This window comes from Rhinatrema bivittatum, chromosome 2 (genome assembly GCF_901001135.1).
Source record: "Rhinatrema bivittatum chromosome 2, aRhiBiv1.1, whole genome shotgun sequence".
NCBI classification, from domain to species: domain Eukaryota; kingdom Metazoa; phylum Chordata; class Amphibia; order Gymnophiona; family Rhinatrematidae; genus Rhinatrema; species Rhinatrema bivittatum.
The window spans coordinates 152,613,718-152,636,708 of NC_042616.1; the positions used below are offsets into that span (position 1 = coordinate 152,613,718).

At 43.1% G+C, this 22,991-nt stretch overlaps 1 protein-coding gene across 1 annotated transcript in view; it reads right to left on the bottom strand.

The window, feature by feature from the left end:
* Positions 1 to 22,991, bottom strand: part of CACNB2 (calcium voltage-gated channel auxiliary subunit beta 2) — a 731,917-nt gene that overhangs the window by 528,605 nt on the left and 180,321 nt on the right. The gene's annotated exons all lie outside the window — the stretch shown is intronic.

Sequence of the window (22,991 nt, forward strand, 5' to 3'; positions counted from 1 at the left end):
AACGGCTATTAATCAAGTTGACTTAGGGAATAGCCACTGCTATTAATTGCATCAGTAGCATGGGATCTTCTTAGTGTTTGGGTAATTGCAAGGTTCTTGTGGCCTGGTTTGGCCTCTGTAGGAAACAGGATGACTCTCAGACGTCCTCTTTTCTTCTGGACCTTGGCCGAGTCCACACTGCTCATTTACTGCCGGAGGGGGAAGTAGAAGGAAGTGGTCCTGCAACTGCCAGATGCTTCCTGATGCTGATCTTGTAGGCCTTTCTTTGGGCCACGACCACCTTTGGGCCATGCGCAGACCTCCTTCAGGCTGCGCCGACACTTTCTTTGTGCCTCAGTGGGTTGGACTCCATCGCGGCCCTGCCAAAACCTCCCTTGAGCAGTGCGGATGCGCTGACACCTCCCTCGGGCCACGTTGAGTTCCATGGCAATCACTCAGAAGGAGCTAAGATTACCACATGATCAGGGCGACCGGCCCACTGGGAGATGCCCGATCCATCGATAGGCCAATCTACCCCTGCTCCTGCCAAAGAAGCGTGATCAAAGGTAGATCAGAAACTTTTTCATCTGCTATCAGCATGGAGGTACTTTAGGGGGATGGGATGAGTGACTATTGTCTGTGCCCAAGACCCCCTCTCATCAGCTGGAGTCAATGATCTGCGACAGATGTCCTAAGAGCAATGATCTGATCCTGCCTCAAAGCCGATTATTTGTTATGCAATGAAATGTGTCCTGTAGGGTACGTATATGAAGGGTTAGCCAGACTAGGTAAGACTAGAGGTGGAGTTCTTATTTTGGTTTGAAAAACATTGAAACCAGCAAGATTATCCTCATCATTTTTTTGCAGAGTTGGAGGATATGCTAATAAAAATAGAAAATTGGATTTTGTGTTTCATCTATTCAACATCAAGTGCTCAAAAACCTGTAATTTTGTAGTTATTTGAAATGTTTTCAATTTTTCATATATTTATCTAATTTAATTATTGTCGGGGATTTTACAGCATCCAGTGTTGAAGAACTTTTGTCAGCCATGTCTACTGTTGGCCTAATTCAGCTAACACAAGTCCTTACTCACAAATGAGGTCATACTTTGAATTTATTGTTCTGTCAATATATAGAACAGGATTTAGATTGTACTCGGGGTTTCCAGGTATTGTTTACTATTTGAATGGACCATCATTGGATGTTGTTTTCAGTTATACATAAAGGTGTGGTTAAAAGTAAGAACGCACAAAAAAGTCTTTTTAAAACCGAAGCTAGATCGAGATAAATTTCAATTAAGCTGGATGCAGGTTCAGGGCTACCAAGAGTTAGATACAATGAATGAGTTAACAGAGTGAGTTTCATTTTTTTCTGATCACATGATAAGGTAGACCTGAGAAAATGATTGAATTAAAAGTAAGAATAATATTCCTTAGTTTTCAGCTGAGTTGAAAAAGGAGAGACAAGCATCACTAAAGATAAAACATTGTTGCTGTTGGACAAAGTATCCTGAAGATAAAGAATCTAATAAGAAAACTCTGAATTGCTATAAGCTGAATGTACAGATGGCAAAAAGAAGCTGCTATTCTGGTAATATAAAGAACTGTTTGAACCAACCAAGTGAATAGCTTCATCTGGTAAAAAATATTAGTGAAAAAACCAAACATGGTTGATGAAGTTATTATTGATATTGAAGAGTCAATGAGCTCTTTTCTAAAAGGAAAATCTATAGTAATTGAGGGCTATGTGAATGTTTTGGAGGAATTAGATATTGAATGAGGCCAATTTAGATTAATACCAGTACTGATATCCCAAAATTGATTTCTCAGTTAAGATCTACTTTTTATATAATTGATCCTTGTCTGTTCTGGTTTGTATAGAGTTTAAAAGAAATTAACTAAAAGCCATTGGGGAAAAAAATTATATAAGTGCATTATTATTGGTTGAGGGTTTGATATCTGATCTTTTGCAGAAAGCTGTGGTGAGTCCAATAATTGAGAACGAGGTGGTTTCTGTTCCTGAAAAATTAAATTACTGTCCAAGATCAAATTTGCCCACATCCTGTCTCTGACAGTGGCCAATCCAGGTCGCAGTATCTGGCACATTCCATAAAGTAAATAATATGGACACTCATATAAATCTCCTCTTTCTGTCCCAGCATCCCCAGAGGCCACACTCAATCTCTCTCTCTCAGTCCTCCTCTTTTCCAGCAGTCACTTCTCCTCAGTCTTCAACCTTAGCATTTGAAAAAACAAATAGGAATGGAAAGCTTTAGACTTGCCTCCAAATGTTTTAGGAGAGGGAGATAGCTTACAGAACACTGCACATAGTCTGCAGCTACTCCCCTGCATACCACAGTCCCAAGCTGCCTATGTGCCTTCCTACTTTTTACTCCTGTCTCTTCTATAAACTCTCATGGAGCTGATTTTGCGGTAAGAGCTGCGAGATTGGCCCTGCGGCAGCAGGAGATGACGTTTGGATAAACACGACTCCTGCTGCCTGGAAGGAGGTGTGATGCCACTGAATGGATAGGGCAGGGCTTTGGTTTATCCCTGCGCTACTGAATTCCTACGCGGGGTACAGCTTAGAGAGAACAGTGGCCCCTACATATGTATTAGACTTTATAAAGGACTGTTCCATAGGTTTTATAAATGTATGTAAATCACCAAGGGCATGCGTTAATTAGGGGATGCGTGATTAAGTTGGGCTTGCGGGTCCCAGCAGATACATGTGTCTATCCCGCAGCACGCACATCTGCAAAGTTTTCAAACAGGGGCGGGGAATGGGTGCTTGTCTGGATGGGGCATGGGCTTTTTGGGGCGTGAACCAGAGATGTGAGATTAAATGTTTACACTATGGAGCAAGTGTAAGCTATAAAAGTAATGAAAAACAGGCAGGTCTGCAGGGTTTTAAGGGTTGGGGCTAACTGGGAGGAGTGAAGGCTATTAAACTCAGAGGGTTTAGAGGACCTATCCCTTAACTGGGTGAACTGGGGACGAACTGGTTTAACTGGCAATGGCATCAGCATGTGCCTTTTTAAAAAATCCCCCAATTTATGTGGTAGCAGTGGGATGTGCTTGCACATGCACGCACCCATTTAAAATTTGGCGCACATGTGCGCCCAGCCAGACTATTTTTATAACAAACGCGCATACAAACTCGTATGTTATAAAATGGCTGTGGCCCTGGATGTGGGCCATCGTATGCACGCAAATGTGCGCCCATCTGTTGGTTTGAAAGTTACCTTATTTTTTACTTCTGAAGGTTACGTAGCATGCCAAACCCCAAAATACCACAGTAAGTGTGCTATAAACTATTTGGTTAAAGATAAAAATATTTGACAGGGTCTGATAAAAGAGATCTTATATCTGCTATGGCGCCCACAGACCTGTCCACAAACACTGAATCCCCTGGATACCTATATTCCTCTTCTTTGCCTCCATCGGCCCATAAACCAGACTGGAGTTTGCATAAATTCAGGCAAGACAGCTATTGCAGTCATGCAGTTCCATTCCTTCTTGGGAACAACTGTGTTACCTTTTTACATTGCCTAATTTCATCGTGGATAGAAACATACAAAGTGATGAGACTATATCTAAACAAATATTTAGTTCTAACTGCATGAAAAAAATTGTTACTTTTTTTTTTTTCCCAAAAACAGAAAAGGGCACTTAAACAGCAGATCAAGATTTCTTTAAGGATAATATATCCAGTCATCAAAAACTACTTAATTTTAATCAGGCCCCCCCATCTCATAGAGTTATATTCACACACACAAAATGAATCCCGGTGTTCAAAAGTGAAATCATTACTTATATAGTCAGCTACAGATACCAACAAGGTCTCCATTCCCTGGCTTCTACAGAATCCACACTGATTTACATTTAAGATTTTATTATACTCTACAAAATTCACTAATTGCGTCAGCAGTACCCTCTCTTGGACTTTATCCAGAGAGGGGAGGATCGAAACTGGACGATAATTAGCAGGGTCCTTAAGCAGCAAATGCCTATTTTTCAAGAAATGACAGACCATTCCCTTATTAAATTGCTGAAATCACCCCCTCTGCCAAAGAACAATTTACCAAAGTCGTGATAGTTCTTAACACCTTCTCACCTAGACCCCATAGGACGCATAAGAGGCACATATCCAATGGACAATAAGAGGCCCACTGCAAAGAGAGCACCACATTTACCTCAGTAGAGGCTACTGGCTCAAAGCAGTTCCAAGTTATCTCACCCTCAAAAATGGGGGCATCCCCCTCGGGCTGCCTCAGACCCTGCAGAGACCCCTGTACCTTAGCCAACTTACCCCAACAATATTGGGCAACACTATCACAAAACTGTCTTCTGAATATACCCCTTCTGAGGTAGTCTCGGTCAACTGTAATACTAACTCAAACAAAGCTTGTGCATGATTTAAGGATGCCTGTAAGTATCTGGTATAGTGTTGCTCCGACTTTCCTCAAATTCTACCTTTATATCGGGATCTAGCTACCACGTATGCTTGCATGGTCTCTTGATATGCCCTTTTTCGCCATTTGCTTTTGGCGCATCTCAGGATTCTTTCTTTCTCAAGTAGGGAAGTGTTAAACCAAGGAACCTCACTCCTTTTCAATGGAATCTGCAAACGATCGGGCACCTGATGCACATCCCTAATAAAGTGTAACCAGCGCAGGAGGAAAGTAAAGTGACAGTGCAATTCTCTATGTCTTTTATCTGCTGACAATTCCTCTTCCTATGAATTCTAGCATCTTTATAGCATTTGCCATTGCCTTACTCAAATGTTTGACCACTGTAAGATCAGTGGATTCAATCAACCCCAGATCGTGCACTTGCTTCATGTTTAGAAGAATTTCACCCGCCCTACTGTACTGCTTCCTTGAGTTTTTGCAGCCCAAATGCATTTGTTAACATTAAATCTTAGCTGCCAAACTCTAGACCAGGAGTGGCCAACTATGGTCCTTGAGAGCCAAAAACAAGCCAGGTTTTCAGCATATTCACAATAAATATGTATGTTACACAACATAATGGTAGGCCCACCTAGTAACTCGAGGTGAGGGTTAGGTATTGGTGTAGGGGGTTAGGGGCCACTTTGACATTCAATGTGAGACATACGAACAGAACAGTGGTCTCTTGTGAAGATCTGAGGACCAATGGAGAGAGGAAACTCACTCCAAGATGAGATTTGGGCAATGTTCTCTCAACCTAGCTTGATGGACTCTCTACCTGGGCGAAATGTGATAAAACCTTAATGCCCAGTAATGCAAGCTATCGTATGGCTTAACGCTATTCAAAAAGGTGTAGTTAAAGTCGGCGTTAAGTCTGTGCAATAGCATTTCACACACTGGCATACCCAGCCCACTCCCTGTCCCTAATTCCTCCTCTTTTCCAAATTTGCATCGCTCCATACGATATGGTGCTATCGCATGCGTTAAAGACGTTTCTGCATGCAGTAAGGGCCTATTGCATGCGTTAATGGGGCTTTTCGCATGCAATAAGCCCTTAATGCATGCAAAAACGCCTTAGCGCATTTTGATAAATGACCCCCTTAGTCGGCTAAGCACTAAGTTATATGTGTATATTCAGCGGCACAGCCGTGCCGCTGAATATATATCATAACTTAGTCGGATAGGTTCTAACTAGCGAAGGTACTTAGCCAGCCAGTCCAAAAAGGATTCTCTCAAAACTTCTCTTTTCTGGGCAGATGCAAAAGCCACCCCACTTCAGATGGGGCGCAGGGCAAGTGATGCACCCGGGCTCTCTTTCCCTTAGGCAGGGGGAGGGGGGGGGTTCCTCTTGAAACTGGGATCAAGTCTCAAAACAGTATCAAGTGAAATCTTTCTTCCAAAAAATCAACCTCTCCAACACAAACCTCCTTTTCTTCTCCAGGGTAGGGGGGGGGGGGAGGGGGCTAGCCAGGGACTTCCATCAAAATCTCTCCTCACAGCATCAGTTCCAACACCCTCTGTCTTCTGCACATGCTAGGCCTCAATTTATAGGGCCAAGCTGACCAATCCCAGCCTTGGGAGAAGGAAACTTTTAGGGATGTCTAAAAAAAAGAACAAACCTGCAAGTCCCTAGTGCTGGTCAAAGGGGTAGAACACTTTGGTAAGGGATCCAAGTATCCCTTACACTACCTTGATTCTAACGAGGGGAACAGAAGTTCTTTTCTAATATTAGCAAATGTTGTGATTGATCTATGCATCCCAAATCTGCCATGGAACTGCCATCCTTACTGTCCTGTTACTATCTCTAATGTGTTATATTTATTGCCTAAAACTGTAACTAAATTACTTATGGCAATCATATACCACAAGAAAGAAAAACAAATACCACAGAAAAGTTTAAGATTCCTTAAGTAGAAAGAAATTGTTTTAACATCAAAAAACCAAAACAAATTCATACAACTTGGCCAAGCACTTCAAGATATTAGCAAAAGACTGGGAAACCTCAGCCATGTTGTCTGAAAAAGTAAACACAAGTAATCTAGCAAGCTATAAAAAGATTTTTTTTTCTCTGGAAATGAAAGGAACTATAAAAGTGAGTTTTAAATACCGTACTTCCCATGAAAGCCAGTCCTGTCTTCTCACACTACTGGGCAAAGCTGCCCTAATATGTTTTCTTCGAGGTCACCCATAAACTAAAACATGGTATACCAGTAAAGCTACGGTTTAAGTATCGGAGGAATTGTGATGTAGGCTTCTGTATTATTTTACTGGGGCTTCTCTTTGAAATTCCATGCAAATTTTTTTCTTCCCTAAAGAATGCAAAAGTAATCTCAGTTCTGTTGACAAATCCTTGCTCTCAGTAACTGAGGGCACACATTTTTTCACAGTAGCTGAGCTGATTTATCAACAGAAAAGAAGAATACTGTTTGGGGCTGCTAGGGGCACCCAACAGTTTTATGGTTTTAGAGGGGCTGTCCTTTCATGGTTTGCTCCTATCTGTGGCGGCATTAATTTCATGTCAAATCTGGTCAGTCTATCTCGTCCTGGAAATCTTTAGTGAAAGGTGTCCCCTCAGAGTTCTGCCCTTTCCTCTGTGTTGTTCATTTTATCTTTGGTACCACTATGTTATGTTCTATCATGTCTTCTTTTGTGGACACATTTAAAATTTAGGCAGATAACAGACAGCATTTCTTGGCACTGCTTCTTTAGCAACTGTAATGAGAGACTGTAGCAGAATATATTTCTGCTGTGAATTGTTGGCTTAAGTACAATGGCCTAATCATTAATCTTCCGAAGACTGAACCTTTGTGGTTAAGTAGACAACATCCTCCTCTTGATCTACCAAACATCAAAGTAGATAGGTCTTTCACTTGCCTTTGCTACTACCATGCGTGACTTGGGGTGTTTGTTTTAGATCCTGCCCTCTCTATTAAGCCCCAGTTGAGAGCAGTAGTTAGATTAGCATTCTATAAATCACGCACACTTCAACCCTTGAAATTTCTCTTGCCTGCTACTGATTTCAGAATTTTAGTTCAGGGGTTCATCCTGTCTACTTTAGATTACTGTAACTCTCTATATATTGGTTTGCTGCACTATATTAACTGCTGCACAACGCTGATGCATATTTACCTGCCTCTCATTCAATCGGAAAGCATATTTCTCCTGTGCTCCAGCAATTAAACTGGCTTCCAGTCAACTACAAGACCCAGTTCAAGCTGATGACCATAGTATTCAGAGCCCTTCATTCAGACAGCCCAGCATATCTGGCCAAGAAGCTAATCAGATATGTTCCCCAGCATTCCCTAAGATCAGCCAACTGTGAAAATTTACCATTTGCAAACTGTTTGTGCCAGATCCTTCTCTGTTATTGGCCTCAGCCTGTGGCATGCTCTACCTGTGGCAGTTAGAAATGTTTCTGACTATAAGATTTTTAGGAAACAACTGAAAGTCCTTTACTTTCAGATAGCCTTTACTTAATTTCCTGTGTCTTTTTGTGTATAATGAATGGTTTCTGTTTAACTATTTGACTTGTTTATTTATTTTTTATTTATTAACTTTTATCTACCGACATTCGTGAAGCACATCATGCCGGTTTACAATGAACTCAGGTGGGAGATACAGTATAACAATATGACAATAAAACAGTATGAAAAAACTAACGCAAGAGCAAAAAACAAACCAAAACCAAATACAACAAAATAAACAATAAATGGAACCAAGGAATAGAGATTTGAGGGGGGTAGGGGGGGGAGAAAAGGGAAGGTGTAGGAGGTGGGTGGGAAAGGGGGATAAGGGGGGGAAGGGGGGAGAGGTATAGTTAACAGAGGTAAAGGGAGGGAATAAAGCGGAAAAGAGGAATACTATGTACAGATGACTAATGTACAGGAAACATTTGATTAAATAGGAATATGGAACAATTGAAACAGGAGGTAATTGCTGGGAAGGGTTTCTTCAAGGGTATGTAGGGGGTGTGGAGGGCAGGGGAAAAAGGGGAAAAAAAAGGGGGGGGGGGTAGGGTGGTGGCTGGGTGTCGAGGATAAAGGGAGGTGGCCAGGGGAGGAGGGGAGGGGATCAGGCGGGCTGAGAGAGAGGGTGGAAGGCCAGGCGGGGGGGACCTGGGGGGGGGGGGGCGCAGGGTGTCAGGTCGTGCAGAGGGGGGGCTAAGGTGCGGAGATATTAAGTTTGGTTTGTGTCAGGGTAGGCCTGTCGGAATAGCCATGTTTTGACTCCTTTCTTAAAGTTGTGAAAGGATGTCTCTTGGCGTAGGAAGGTGGGGAGGGAGTTCCAGAGGGTGGGGCCAGCGACGGAGAAGGCTCTCCCTCTGGTGTGGGTTGAGTGTGCTGTTTTGAGGGATGGGATGTGGAGAGTGCCTGTGTGGGTTGTTCTTGTGGGGCGGTTGGAGGAGCGGTAGCGAGGCATTTCATCGAGCCAGTTGTGGTTGTGTTTATGTAGGGTGTTGTGAAGGATGGTGAGGGTTTTGTATTGTGAGCGGAAGGAGATGGGCAACCAATGTAGGTCTTTTAGTATGGGGGTGATGTGGTCCCTTTTACGCGCACCGGTTATGATTCTAGCCATGGAGTTTTGTAGAATCTGGAGGGGTTTGATGGTGGTGTTGGGGAGTCCTAGTAGCAGGGAGTTACAATAGTCTAATTTCGTGAGCATGGTGGTCTGTACGACTGTGCGGAAATCATGGGTGTGGAGGAGGGGTTTGAGTTTTTTTAGGATGTTAAGTTTATAGAAACCCCCCTTAAGAAGAGCTTTGATGTGGGGTTTAAAACTTAGGTGCTGATCTATAAAGACGCCCAGGTCTCTTACAAAATGGGCCTGAGGGAGGGTTGTGGTTGTCTTTTGAGGAGTGTTCTGTCGCATGGGGAGAGTGAAGCGTTCTGGTTGATTGGAGATGATGAGTAGTTCTGTTTTTGAGGTATTTAGAGCTAGATGGAGATCAGATAAAAATGTGCTTATGGTGGCGAGGCTAGATTCCCAGCGTTGCAAGGGTTCGCTAGTGGACCCTTGAAACGGGATGAGAATCTGCACGTCATCTGCATATAGGAAGAAATTCAGGCCTAGGTCGGAGAGGAGGTGGCATAGGGGTAGGAGGTAAATATTAAAGAGGGTGGAGGATAGGGATGAACCTTGGGGTACACCTTGTGTGATAGGTATGTGTGAGGATTCGTGTTTGTCGATTTTTACTAGGTATTCTCTGTGAGTGAGGTAGGAGGAGAGCCATGAGAGGGCTGTGCCGGCGATGCCTATTTCTGCTAGGCGGGTCATTAGTATTTGATGGTTGACTGTATCGTAGGCAGCTGAGATGTCTAATAGGGCGAGTAGGTACGAGTTTCCATGATCCATACCTTTAAGCATGGTGTCTGTCATGGCCAGTAGTAAGGTTTCGGTACTTCGGGCTTTACGAAAGCCGAACTGTTGAGTGTGGAGGACATTGTGGTCTTCTAAAAAGTCCGTCAGTTGTTTGTTAATAACCCTTTCTAGGACTTTGGATAAGAACGGAAGATTGGAAATCGGTCGGTAATTGGCAGGGTCTGAGGGGTCAAGGGTAGGCTTCTTTAGGAGGGGTTTGACTATTGCCAGTTTGAGTGGGTTTGGGACACTGCCTGCAGTAATGGAGCAGTTGATTATGTCCTTAATAGGTTTGGTGATGGCGGGGGTAATAGAGAGGAGGATTTTTGAGGGAATGGTGTCTGAGGGGTGTGTGGCGGGTTTCATCTTTTGAAGGATGGCTTCTACTTCTATGTTAGTGGTGAGGTCAAATGCACTAAGGGTGATCTTTTTGTCATTGGGGATGGGGGCGAGGGGGGTGGTGTTGGCAGGGAAGCGAATTAGGATATTGTCGATTTTGTTCTTGAAGTAGAGAGCTAGTTCTTCGCATCTTTTGTTAGAGATGGTTTCGTTGAGGGTGGGTGTGTTTGAAATGGTGAGTTCTGAGACATATGTGAATAAGGCATTTGCATTAAATTGGTAGTCATGGATCTTAGCTGCGTGGAAATCACGCTTGGCTTGGGTAATTGCATGACGGTATGCGTGTAAGGTGTTACTGTAGGTAGCTTTAAGTGTAGCGGATGGTTGTTTGCGCCAGGCGCGTTCTTTAGCTCTTAGTTCTTGTTTCATTGTTTTTAAGTCGGTGGAGAACCATGGTTTTCTTTTCTCACGTTGTGCAATGGGTATTTCTTTGTAGATGATGGGGCACATTTCGTTGGCTATGGTCGTTGTAAGATTGTTCCAGGAGTGAAGTGCAGTGTCTGGGTTGGTGAGGTCGATGTTGTTATTTATATTGTCGAAAGCTAGGGTGAGCTCTTCTGTACTACAGTGTTTACGGAAGGAGATAGTTTTATGGTGTTTTTGTGTGGAAGGTGTGGGGGATTTGGTTTCAAGGGTTGTATTGATGAGAAAATGGTCGGACCAGGGTACTGGGGTAATTACAGGGGGGGTGGCAATGGTTATTTTAGAATTCACAAAGATTAGGTCGAGTGTGTGGCCCGCTTTGTGCGTGGGTTTGGTGATGATTTGATTGAAGCCCAGGGCTTTGAGGGTGTCCAGTAGGATCTCGCAGGCGGGGGTGGCTGGGTGGGCATCCACATGGAGATTGAAATCCCCTAGAATAATGGTAGGAAGGTCTGTTTTGATGTTGACAGTGAGATATTCCGTGATAGGTGAGGGATCTTGTTCAATTAGGCCTGGGGGGGCGTAGACTAGGCAGATTTGCAGGGATTTGGATGTAAATAGCGCAATTTCTAGTTTGGGCGGGGGTTGGATGGTTTGGAGTTTGAGGCTGAGTCTTTTTTTGGCTGCCAAGAGTAGACCCCCGCCTCTCTTTTTAGGTCTTGGGATGTTGTTGTTAGTTAATTGTTTTTATATTATCTGCTTTGTATCATTCTATTGTTTTGTAAACCACCTAGCACAGATTTTCTGAAACAGGCCTTTATAAGATACAGCTTCTGAATGGGATGAGGGACTGGGCTGTGTATGGGGGGAAAATTTGGGTAGGAATACTTCCTCAATGCTTATTTTAGTGTTTCCTCCTGTTTGTTGTTGTTGTGAACCTCAATAAAGATATATTGGGAAAAAAATCTGGAAATAAAATAAAAATAAATAAACACCCTGACCCCCCATCCCCCAAAAGAAATAAAAACAAACAATTGGACTCAAATTATGGCCAATTAAAACTGAACAAATTCAAAAACTGAACTACATTTAGACTGTGGTGGGGTGGGGTGGAGGGAAGGGCTTAGGAGAGAGCCTGATGATCATCTATGGAAATTTGTGAACCACCTAGAAATGCTACATCCCCTTCACATTCCCTCATATTGGTCATTCCATGACGGATGTGACCTTGTGCAGGTCCATCCATAGGCTGTCTATTAAAATCACATATTCTAGGAATTATAAGGACCTCTTGTCAAATTCACATTTTTTAACTTTTTAAATAGTCTTACTTCTTAATGTGCCTAAGACCTGGTATATTTGCTGGTCATGATCTTCTGGATTGCTTGAGATGACTCAGAAGTTGTCAGGCTAAATAAATATTTAGGAACTTATCCAGCTAAATTATAGCTGGATATCTTATCATCAGTTAAAATGTAGCTGGATATCTTAGGGGTGTTCTGGGGTATTCTAGCAAACTCCAATACTCTGTTAGCTGGAATTGCTTATCTGGCTAAGTCTGGTCATGCCATAGAGCTGGCTTAAAGTTAATGGGATAACTTTTCTTTAAGGTAGCTGGCTACATTCAATACTGTGGCTCCAAAATTAGCCAGGTAAGTTTATCTGTCTAACTTTGCTATCTAGGCTGTGACTGAAGATGGACCTCTTCATTAATAAACTTACGGGATGTGACCACTGAGCTTTGTAATCCAAATGGCATAACCAGATACTCAAAGTGTAGTTCAGGACTTCCCAAATTTGCAATTGTGACACTACAGCCTGTTGAATTTTCAGGATATCCATAATAAATATGCATATGAAAAATGTGCATACAACAGGTCTCCTAGGTATACAAATTTATCTCACGCATATTCACTCTAAATATCTTGAAAACCCAACTGGCTGTGTGGTCACCAGGGCAGATTTGGAAGCCCTTCCATAAGTGGGTACAAAATGCAGTCTTCAATGCATTGCCCTCTTGTAGGTTATAGGCTCCCCTAAGATCCAGCCTGTTAAAGAATTGGGCAAACCACAGGCATTCCAAAAGTTTATTAACAGGGAGGGGTACATATTGTGGATGTGCAATTGCACTAAGCAGCAGTAAAGTTAACGGATAACAAGGCGATGTGCACCGTGGTCTCCGGTTTCAAAATACGGAGTTACACACGTAACTGTCGGCCCCGCCCTGGAAGGCCCATGCTCTGCCCATGCTCCACTCCTTTTCTGCTCTCTTATTTTTGATGCACACACCAATATATACACGCAAACTTTGTGGCTTTTTAAAATCCAAGCTGCTTGCACGCGGCCCACATATGAATGTATGTGGCCATTTCTGCATGAGCCACGCTTTTAAAATCAAACTCTATGCACATAAATGGCTTTTTGAAGTTGCTGATATTATGTTACCTTTATACGTGTAATTCATTTTAAAATTATCTCCTAAGCTTTTGTGCATAAGCTTTATAGTCAATGAGTTTAGCAGCTACTATTCATTTGACTTTGAATTGGCAAAATGTGTTGTGAGTAATTGAGGATATACACTTCAATTTCCAGATGGTTGATGTCCAACTATATTGGAAATTGTATTTGCCCCTCTCATGGTACCTTAGGGTTTTGATGCCTCACTGCTTTGCTCTGCCTCAAAGATTTGGTGTTTTAGCACTAGTACTCTGCTGCCTTATTTATTTATTTATTTAAAAATGTTTATATACCGCTTTTACAATTCGGAGGAATTAATCAAAACGGTTCACAGCCAAACATACATAATAAGTAAACTTAACAAATAAAACAAATTAAAACTAACAATTTATACTTATACTGATGTTGGTGCTTTGTAATGTTAGAGATGTGCTTCGTTTTTTTCTGCCGGGTCGTTTTTCGGTTCGGATACTTCGTGGTACAATTCGGGTTTTCTCGTTTCGTTTTTCGAAAAAACGAAACGAGGAAACCCGAAACCGAACCAAAAAACGAATCGGGAAACGAAGTTAAAAAAAAACCCACCCCCAAGCATTTTCAAGCATTTTAGAGCATTTTTGTACACATATACAACCCCCCCCTGATCCCTCCCCAAGACTTACGAACATCCCTGGTGGTCCAGCGGGGTCCCGGGTGCCAATTGATCCTTCGTGCCCATGTGCGCTATTGCCAGGCTTGCTCAAAATGGTGCCGACTGCCGAATAGCCTCTGAACTACCATGTCACAGGGGCTACCGGCACCATTGGTCAGCCCCTGTCACATGGCCATCGGCGCCATCTTGTGCTCCTGTCATGTGACTGGAGCTGACCAATGGCGCCGAAAGCCTCTGTGACATAGTATGGGCAAAGGCTATCGGCGCCATTTTGATTACTGGCAGCCGACAACAAAATCGCTCCCGGACCCCCGCTGGACCCCCAGGGATTATTGGCAAGCCTTAGGGGGGTCAAGAGCCCCCTCCTGACCCCCCCAAGGCTTGCCAATAATCCCTGGGGGTCCAGCGGGGGTCCGGGAGCGATGTCGTTGTCGGCTGCCAGTAATCAAAATGGCGCCGATAGCCTTTGCCCATACTATGTCACAGAGGCTTTCGGTGCCATTGGTCAGCTCCAGTCACATGACAGGAGCACAAGATGGCGCCGATGGCCATGTGACAGGGGCTGACCAATGGCGCCGGTAGCCCCTGTGACATGGTAGTTCAGGCTATTCGGCACCATTTTGAGCAAGCCTGGCAATAGCGCACATGGGCACGAAGGATTAAATGGCACCCGGGACCCCGCTGGACCACCAGGGATGTTCGTAAGTCTTGGGGAGGGATCGGGATCAGGGGGGGGTGTTGCATTATAGTTTATTTAAATGTTTGGGGTGTTTTTTAATTTAAAAAAAAAAATTTGTGCCCCTCTCCCCCGGCAAACCCGAAAAACGAAATTTCCCCGAAATTCGGGGAAAATTCATTTCGGGTTTCGGGGCCTCCAAAACAACAACGAATTAGGAAATTTCATGCAATTTCCTAATTCGGGCAAAAAACGAACCACATCTCTACTACCCCTATTGCTTTGCCTTTTATTCAGTGCCTTGGGTATCAGAATTGATTATTGCCCTCACCTTCATAATCATTGTTTATTACACACTCTTCCAGCAGGAAGTGTTCAAAGCAAGTTACAGACAATAAACAGGAACAATTTTACGTCCCAAGTAGGAGAATTGTACAGAGAAGAGATACAAACAGTACACAGGAGAGCAATTTTAAAACACAAAACATTTACTTATTTAGAAAACTTATATACTGCATAACCTGTTCACAAAAGCTGTTTTCTCAATTTGCATACATAATTAAATAAAATCAATATCAATACACACAGTCTACAAATATTTAAATTAAAAAATACATTAACAACTCAGACAAAACAAAATACTAAAAACCATAAAGCATGCTACACTATTCCCCTGTGCTCACTTCAAACCTTAGCAAGGTACAAAAAGGTGCCCCAAGATACAATTTATCTCTTCACAGACATCTTTAGGCCCCACAGAGCACGTTACTCATTGAAGGAAAACAAATGAGACTTGACCATTTTCTGGAATTTCAAATAGTTACACTTGTTCCTTTTCATCACAGGCAGACTATTCCAAATCTGTGGGCCAACAGCCATAAAGGCTCATTTAGAGCCTCTGCTAGATCTAAATGTAAACCCATATGATAGCTGTAACTGCTCAGTCTGTGAAGCTCAGATATGTCAACTAGAAGTGTGCCATAACAATTTAGCTGACAAATACTGCAAGCCGTCTAGACGTAAACAACGAAAAATCAGCATTATCAATTTAAATTCTGCTCTCTCCACAACCGGAAGCCAGTGCAGCCAGGCTAGCAGCAGCAAAACCCTATCCCTCCTCGCTTTTCCACATACTAGCCTCACTGCACTTTTCTGAATCCGCTACAATTTCCTCACCAATTACCATGGCAAACCCACCAGTAAACTATTACCACAATCCAAGGTCCCTAATACAAAGACCACCATCAATATCTTCTCTGCTCTATCATCTAAATAAGGCCTCCTCTTCATTTGCAAATAAGCTTTCCTAAGGGTTTGATTTACAAATGCCCCCATCAAAAAAGCTGCATCTAATACCACTCCAAGACATTTTGCCTGAACCACAACATTCCCAGGAAAACTATCCAAGTTAAGCTATAAAAGAAAGAAAGGCTTAACAAAAACATGACTCACACTCATAACTCGGGCACGCCGTAGCTTACGGATGACCGCCCCTCCCACCCTTGACCACACGACAGCAGAGTAGGTAAACCATGATAGCCTTTATTCAGTGGAAGAAACGGCCACAGCCAAAATTAACATTATAACATTATTACAACCTTAATATCCGCTAATAATGCAGCAGCTTAAACACAATTGGCATTAACTCTAGCCAATGCCCTCACCGGTATACTTCCTTGTTCTTCCCCACCCCTCTGTTTTTTGGAGACGGCAGCCCTCCATCCTTCCGCTCCGTGAAGGTGGTATACCATTGGCACCCCGCTCCGTGAACGCCTCCGTGGCTACTGCCGCTCCGTGCAGTATTCTGCCGCCTCCTCCCACCCCTGGCCTTGCGGGCCGCAGTTCTTGCTTATGCCAGGCCTTCATTGGGCCACCCCCAGACCGGCCATTATCTCGGTCTCCGCCATGCTTATTTATATCCATGCCCCCGCTTTTCCCCCTATGCAAAGTCCTTGGTGCTGTGCTCCTCCCCTTCCCCCTCCCCCAACACCAAAAACTTCCCCCCTATGCAGCGACACATCTCCTTATGCACCGGTGAGGACCCTGCCAAAGTAGGAAACAGTAAAACCTTATTTGTTTCCTACCCCCACTAATTAACTAAAGCTGCTGTGGCCGTTTGCAGAGCGAGAATGAAGATATCTACCCCCACATCTGATAAATGAACCCCGTCTGTTCTGTACATGCCTGGACATGTGTGAGAAATATCCTCGTGTGTAATGACGTAGCCCCCTATTGCCCTCAACCAGGTCCCCACTTTGTTTAATTTGTGCCTGCTTTTTTCGTGGCTTTATGCGACCTCGCGTCCCGCCATACCAAACGGGGGATAATGTGGGACCACACCAATACCACGGATGGCCATATAGCCTTAATTGCAGTCAAGTCCTTCTTGATACAGATTATTAGGTCAATGTTCTTGACTGCGACCAAATCGTTACCTCCCAAATGACAGATGATAATATCAGGCCGTGGTAATTGCCTGGCGTATTGGAGGATGCAAGGTATTAGTTGGGCCCACCTCATCCCTCGGTTGCCCAGCCAGTATATGCTGGCCTTGCTACGCGGTATGCCCATCTGATCGCTGGAGGTCTTTTTCTTGTTTCTAATGTGCGCCCAATAAATGTAGGAGTGCCCCATGATCCATATCACTTTTGCGCTCCCCGCTGACGAGTCTATGATAGACAAAATAAAACGGTTATGGGGGACAGGATGGTAAATATATATTTTCAAATGAATCTGTTCATTGGGCCATATTATTGGGCCGGATATGGCTTCCGGCCCGTCCGCACTTATGCCGGACCAGGCTCAGGCTCCAGCCAAGCGAGCACGGCGGAAGCCAAGCAAACTGCAAGAAAACTTCGCGGCAACGCCAGAAGTCGACAAACGTAAAACCAAGACACAGAGGAATAAGAAGAGGAAATCAGCAAACAGACGACAACCATGGAGCATCAGCCATTTGGGCTGCTATGTTCCGGAGCCGCCCCCTCCACGGGTCACGACCCCGGCAGCACCTAACCCTGCACCGACCCCTGCAGCACCGCCACAAACGATCTACAGCATGGGAACAGAAAGAGAGTTACGGCAGCTCATGGACCAAACCTTGGCAGCGGCTGCTGTCCATGGCACAGACAGGGTAAAGGCAATGCTGGCTGCGTTAACGCATACCGGCAGCCCGCCCCCCCCAGCAGTATGGCTCAGTGCCCATGCTCTCGATTCCAGGCTGCAAATGTGCTCCCCCCACCCCGCACTACCTCTAAGTACCTGAGCTCTGAGACGCCGCCTTCTCTGTCTCATTGGCTCCTGCTCTGTTTTGCACTGGGCCCACTAATCCTATCGTCCGCCCCTTTCCCCACCTAGCCCAGCACCTTTGGGCTGCCCCCCCTCCCTCCTCCTGCCTACAGCACGTCTGCCCAGTTATACGGCCCTTGCCTCCAGAGGCAGGGCCTCCTTTATCTCTGTTTTTGAATTATTCACAAATAGCTGACTCTCCAACAACCAGCTTGAAATACTACTCAAACATTTCTGCAACCGACCCGTTAACCCATCCAATCCTTCTCCATAAGCAAAAAATAAGTTGGATATCATCCGCATATATATAAGCTACCAGGAAGAAAAACAGGATCCTTGGGGTACTCCCCTCCTAACAAGAACAAACTGTAAACACTGCTCTCCTATTTGAACCATTTGAGTCCTACCACTGAGAAAACATGAAATCCAGCCAAGCTACTTTACCCCCTAATCCTAACTGGCAACATCTATCTATCAGAATCTTATGGTTCACCAAATCAAAAGCACTTGAAAGATCTAGAAAACAAGAACACCCTTATCTATAAGATGCAAAACATCATCTGCCAAAGATACCGTAATTCCTTCAGTATTATGACCTAGGTGGAACCCTGACTGGATACTTGTTAATCTTCCCGCCTCCTCCACATACTGTGAAATCTGATCTGCTACAATTTTTTCAATCAGTTTTGACAAGAATGCTAAATGCGCCACAGCTCTATAATTTTCACATCATGAAGGATCCACTGTGCCTTCTTCAATAAAGGGGAAATTTATTGATCTCTTTAAAAACCAATGGAAAATAGCCTGTCTTCAGAGATACATTTATCAATTCCACCAAGCATTCAAAGGCCTTCCTTGCTAAAGGTTTAACCAAATGAGGTATGAATCTACATTATACAGGCCATCACATATTTGTCCCTGCTCACTAATTTATATCAACGCAAATGAATCACTTTTTTAATTGAAAAAATTACTTTATTAAATCACAACCTCATGTATAAATATTAAGCCTATAAAACATCCAAATAAAGATATATATTGTTTTTCATCCACAATCAATCAGCAACATATTCCAATTCCCCAGTCACACCACACTACCCATACGCATCACTCACGCATACTTTTACCCCATTCAGGTCAGATTTGGCCTGTTCTAAATAGTACAATTGTGTACTCTTGCTCTCACGGCTAAATAATACAATCACAAATGTTTTTCTAAATAGATTTATTTGTTTGATCAGCTGTCTTTATTGTTTAAATTTGAAAATTTATAATGAGAAATGAAGAGAATATTACAGTTTGAGAAATCCATTTGTGTTGCTCAGCTGCGTGTCACTGATGTCATAGCGAGGGGTGGGAAAATGGGCGGGGTTACAGGGTTTTAAACCCGGAAGTTTTCGCGGTTAAGCTCACAGCTGTGTTGAGAAGTGTTTCTTCAGAACTCTGTGATAAGGTATGGTTTTCTAAGTCATTTTGTTTGATACTGCCAAATATTTATTGTGAAAATTTAGTTTGAGTGAAAATGCTTTTGTTGGATATGGACTTTGTGTATGTATGGGAAGAATGCATGGTTGACTTTTAAAAGCTGTGGTTGGTTAGTTTGATGTATGAATGTGGGTGTTTGGGCAGATGAGTTTAAGAGGTAAGGGATTAATATACATATATGAAAATAAGACTTAATTTAATGAAGTTGTTTGGGAGGGGTTCTTTTCGAATTGGGTCTCTTATGGTATTCAAAATGGCACCAATGGCCTTTGCCCTTACTATGTCACAGGGGCTACCAGTGCCATTGGTCGGCCCCTGTCACATGGTAGGAGCACAAGATGGCGCCGGCTGTCCATTGCTCCTGCCATGTGACAGGGGCCGACCAATGGCACCGGTAGCCCCTGTGACATAGTAAGGGCAAAGGCTATCGGCGCCATTTTGAATGCTGGCAGCTGACGGCCTGAGTGCAGGAGAATGCTCCAGGACCCCCGCTGGACCACCAGGGACCTTTGGCAAGTCTTGGGGGAGTCAGAAGGGTGTGGGGTTGTAGTTAATTAAATTTAAAGGTTGGGATGGGGTTTTTTTTGTTTGTTTTTTTTTAACTTTAATGAGAAACGAATACCATACGTAACTAATGGATGAATCGGGGGTCCCCTAAAAACGGATGTAACGGATTTGGGTCCCGACAAATACGAATACCGAATCGAATGTATCCGTCCCTGCTGCACATCCCTAGTGGTCACAGTGGAAGGAATTGAAAGAGGGAATGTAGGATTTTGCTTAAGTAAGGGCATCCACAGACTCTCTACGTTTTGCAGATTCTCCAGAATGGATACCCCAATTCATGACTGACAGATTACAGTCTCCAAAAAACAGCACTACCCCCTTCCTTCCCACCTTTTAGAAATCTTCAGATAGATCTCTATCCAGTTCTTCCAACTGAAGACCACATCAGTGTAAAATGGAAGTGCCATCATCTCTTTTTAAGAGAGTCCACAGTGCTTCCTCCTTTTCCCATGCCCCCTGCATTTCAGTCGCTAGGATATGGCCGGATTTCACTGGGCAACAATGAAAGTGTTACTGACCTAAAAAGGTCCTACTCTGTAGTATCTTGATGTGCTGAACACGAATATGACCATGAAAAGTTTTTATTGGCTCTCGTTTTGAAGATATTTAATATAGTTCACTTTCTATGTTTAGTCATGTAAATTTATCCAGTAGGACTGTAAATAAGCCTAGAATGATGTAATATTGCATCATATTGCATAATACCATCATGCACACATCATCCAGAGTTTATTACTGAACTTCATTTTCTGATGCAATGCAGTTCTACTGCCATGCTGCTGCCGAGTAAGCTGGCGTCAGCAGTGTACTATATGAAGCCCAGTCAGAAAGGGTGAGCATTTGAAATATTCATGCTGGCTGACTACTGCTGGATACTCCGCAGAGATGCTCCCGAACAAGAGACAAGCAAAGAAATCTAAGACGTAGTTTATGTCTTCATTTTTCAAACGGTATTAACCGTAGGTCTCCTACTATTGGCATACAGTTCAAGATGTAATTATATTATTGCATATTACAAAAAAACTAGAGCCAATTTTGCATTTTCACAGTCACATTCGTGTTTAGCACATGGAAATGTATAAGAATTGACTAATTTCATTTCCGTAACATGACTTTTGTGAAAATTTGTTGCCCAGTGTTTTAAATCCCTCTTGCGAGTAAAATCTGTCCTTTACACACGCCGAGCCTATTTTCAAAAAGGCCCGGCCACGCGCATAAAGGCTGGTACGCACATAAGTGCCAGCCTTCCTGCAAAGGGCGGGCCCGGAGGCGTGTTCTGGGCGGGGAGGAGGGACAGGACAGCGGCATTGATCGCTGTCCCAGCGCGCGCAGCTCACTTCAGGTCGGGCCCTGAAGTAAGTTGGGAAAAAACAGAAAAAACAAAAAAGGTAGGACTTAGGGGTTGGGGAGGAGAGGGGAAGGGAAGGGAAGCTAGGGTAGGGGGTAGGGAAGTTCCCTCCCAGTTCTCTCCTTAATTGGAGCGGACTGGGAGGGAACTGAGGAAGGCCGTGATGCATTGCTGCGCAAAACTAGCAAAAATCTACTCCCCTTGTGCGCACTGAGCACACTTGCGCATACCAATTACAGAATCCGGTGCATGTTATAAAATTGGAACATCCATGTGCGTGCGCTGGGTATTGCGCGCACATGGACGTGCACGCACCTATTAAAGTCTACCCCATACTATTTTTTACATTATTTACTCCTCCCCCATTTCTGTCATCTCTATCCTTTTTGAATAAGTTATAGCCTGGTATGGCTGTATCCCATTCATGAAACTCACTGACCCATGATTCCATAACAGCAACAATATCCAAGTTCACCTCTACCCTTAGGGCTTGATGATCTCGAACTTTATTGCCCAGATTACAAGCAGTTATGCTCATAGCTTTCCTGCTTTTTTCTCTGTTTGCTTATCTTCCTGGATGCCTTTTCTGTCCTATTAAACTGGTATTTTTTTAATTTTTCCACCTAATTCCTCCATTTGTTGGGATTACATTCCAACTTCCTTCTGCCACCCCCATCCTCTAGTTTAAATGTCTTAGGACATACAATTTGAATTTTTCACTGTAGGATCATTTTTCCTGCCACAGACAGATGTAAATCATCTTTAACAATTAGCCTTTTACTGTTCCATACACAGCCCAAACCACCAATATATCCAAAACCCTCTTCCTTATATCAGGTTTTTGAGCCATGAATTGAAGTTGGAGGGTAGTCTGCTTATGCTGTCCAGTTTTCTAAGAATATCTGTGATATCCTGAATGAAACTGTTGGTAGTGGCTACCAGTAGTTTTAAAATGCCTCACGCCTAGATATGTTTTTTGTAAGAGTTTTTTGAATTTTGAGACAATGAGTTGACTGCATACAAAGGACCATTCATATCTCAGCCACCCAATAACTGGAATTTATTCTCACATGGAATAGCAATTCAATTGAATATGCTTCTTACAGGTCATGAGAACTGCAATGAGCACAGGAACACCATCATGATACGGTCACATAATGCCAGTTTCTATCCCAGCCAAAAATGACCATCTGTAATGTTCACTACAGTCAGATTAAGACACAGGAAATAGATGGCTTTCTACAAGTGGCAGTACCTCTAACCAGTAAAACCCCAGACAAAACGACAAAGAAATGGAACATGTTGTAATGCTATCCTTTAAAAGCCTACTACAATACAGAGAGCAAAAACAAATGGGGTTTTTTTTCTACAGAACTATATTTGTTGGTTCTAACAAGTTTACATACTAACTAATATTTTCTTTTTCAACTTTCACCTCCTGAAAAACCGTTATCACAGGACATCAAAAGGAGAAAGATTGAAAGTTAGCAATAGCTCTCATCAGGAAATGTCATGTTTTACGAGGCAGACTTTACAATATATCATTTTGTTCGCACAGATGATCAAGCAACAAACAGAAGAGTGTTTTCACTGAAACTCTGTGCTAGAAATAAAACTTCTAAAACTGTATTCCCTCATGACATGTATTTGAATTGATTGTTTAACTGCATTAAGTTTGACTTGACAGTTGGCAGATATCCAGGCTCCCTTAACGTCTAAGAACCTATTTTAGCCTCAGCTATCTTCCCAGCCAGGATCATAATTGCTGGAATTTTGAAGACCCAAGAGTTTCCCTCTCCGGAAATAGAAAACCTCATTTTCCTTGCAGATAGAATTTTTTTTTTTTTTAGAACATTTTATGGCTCACCTTCCAACATAAAATAATTTTTGTATTGTTTTTAGTCATTTGGCATGTAGGTAATAAATTAGAAGCATAAAACTGACAGCAAACATTACAACTCAAAAGAGCTTTT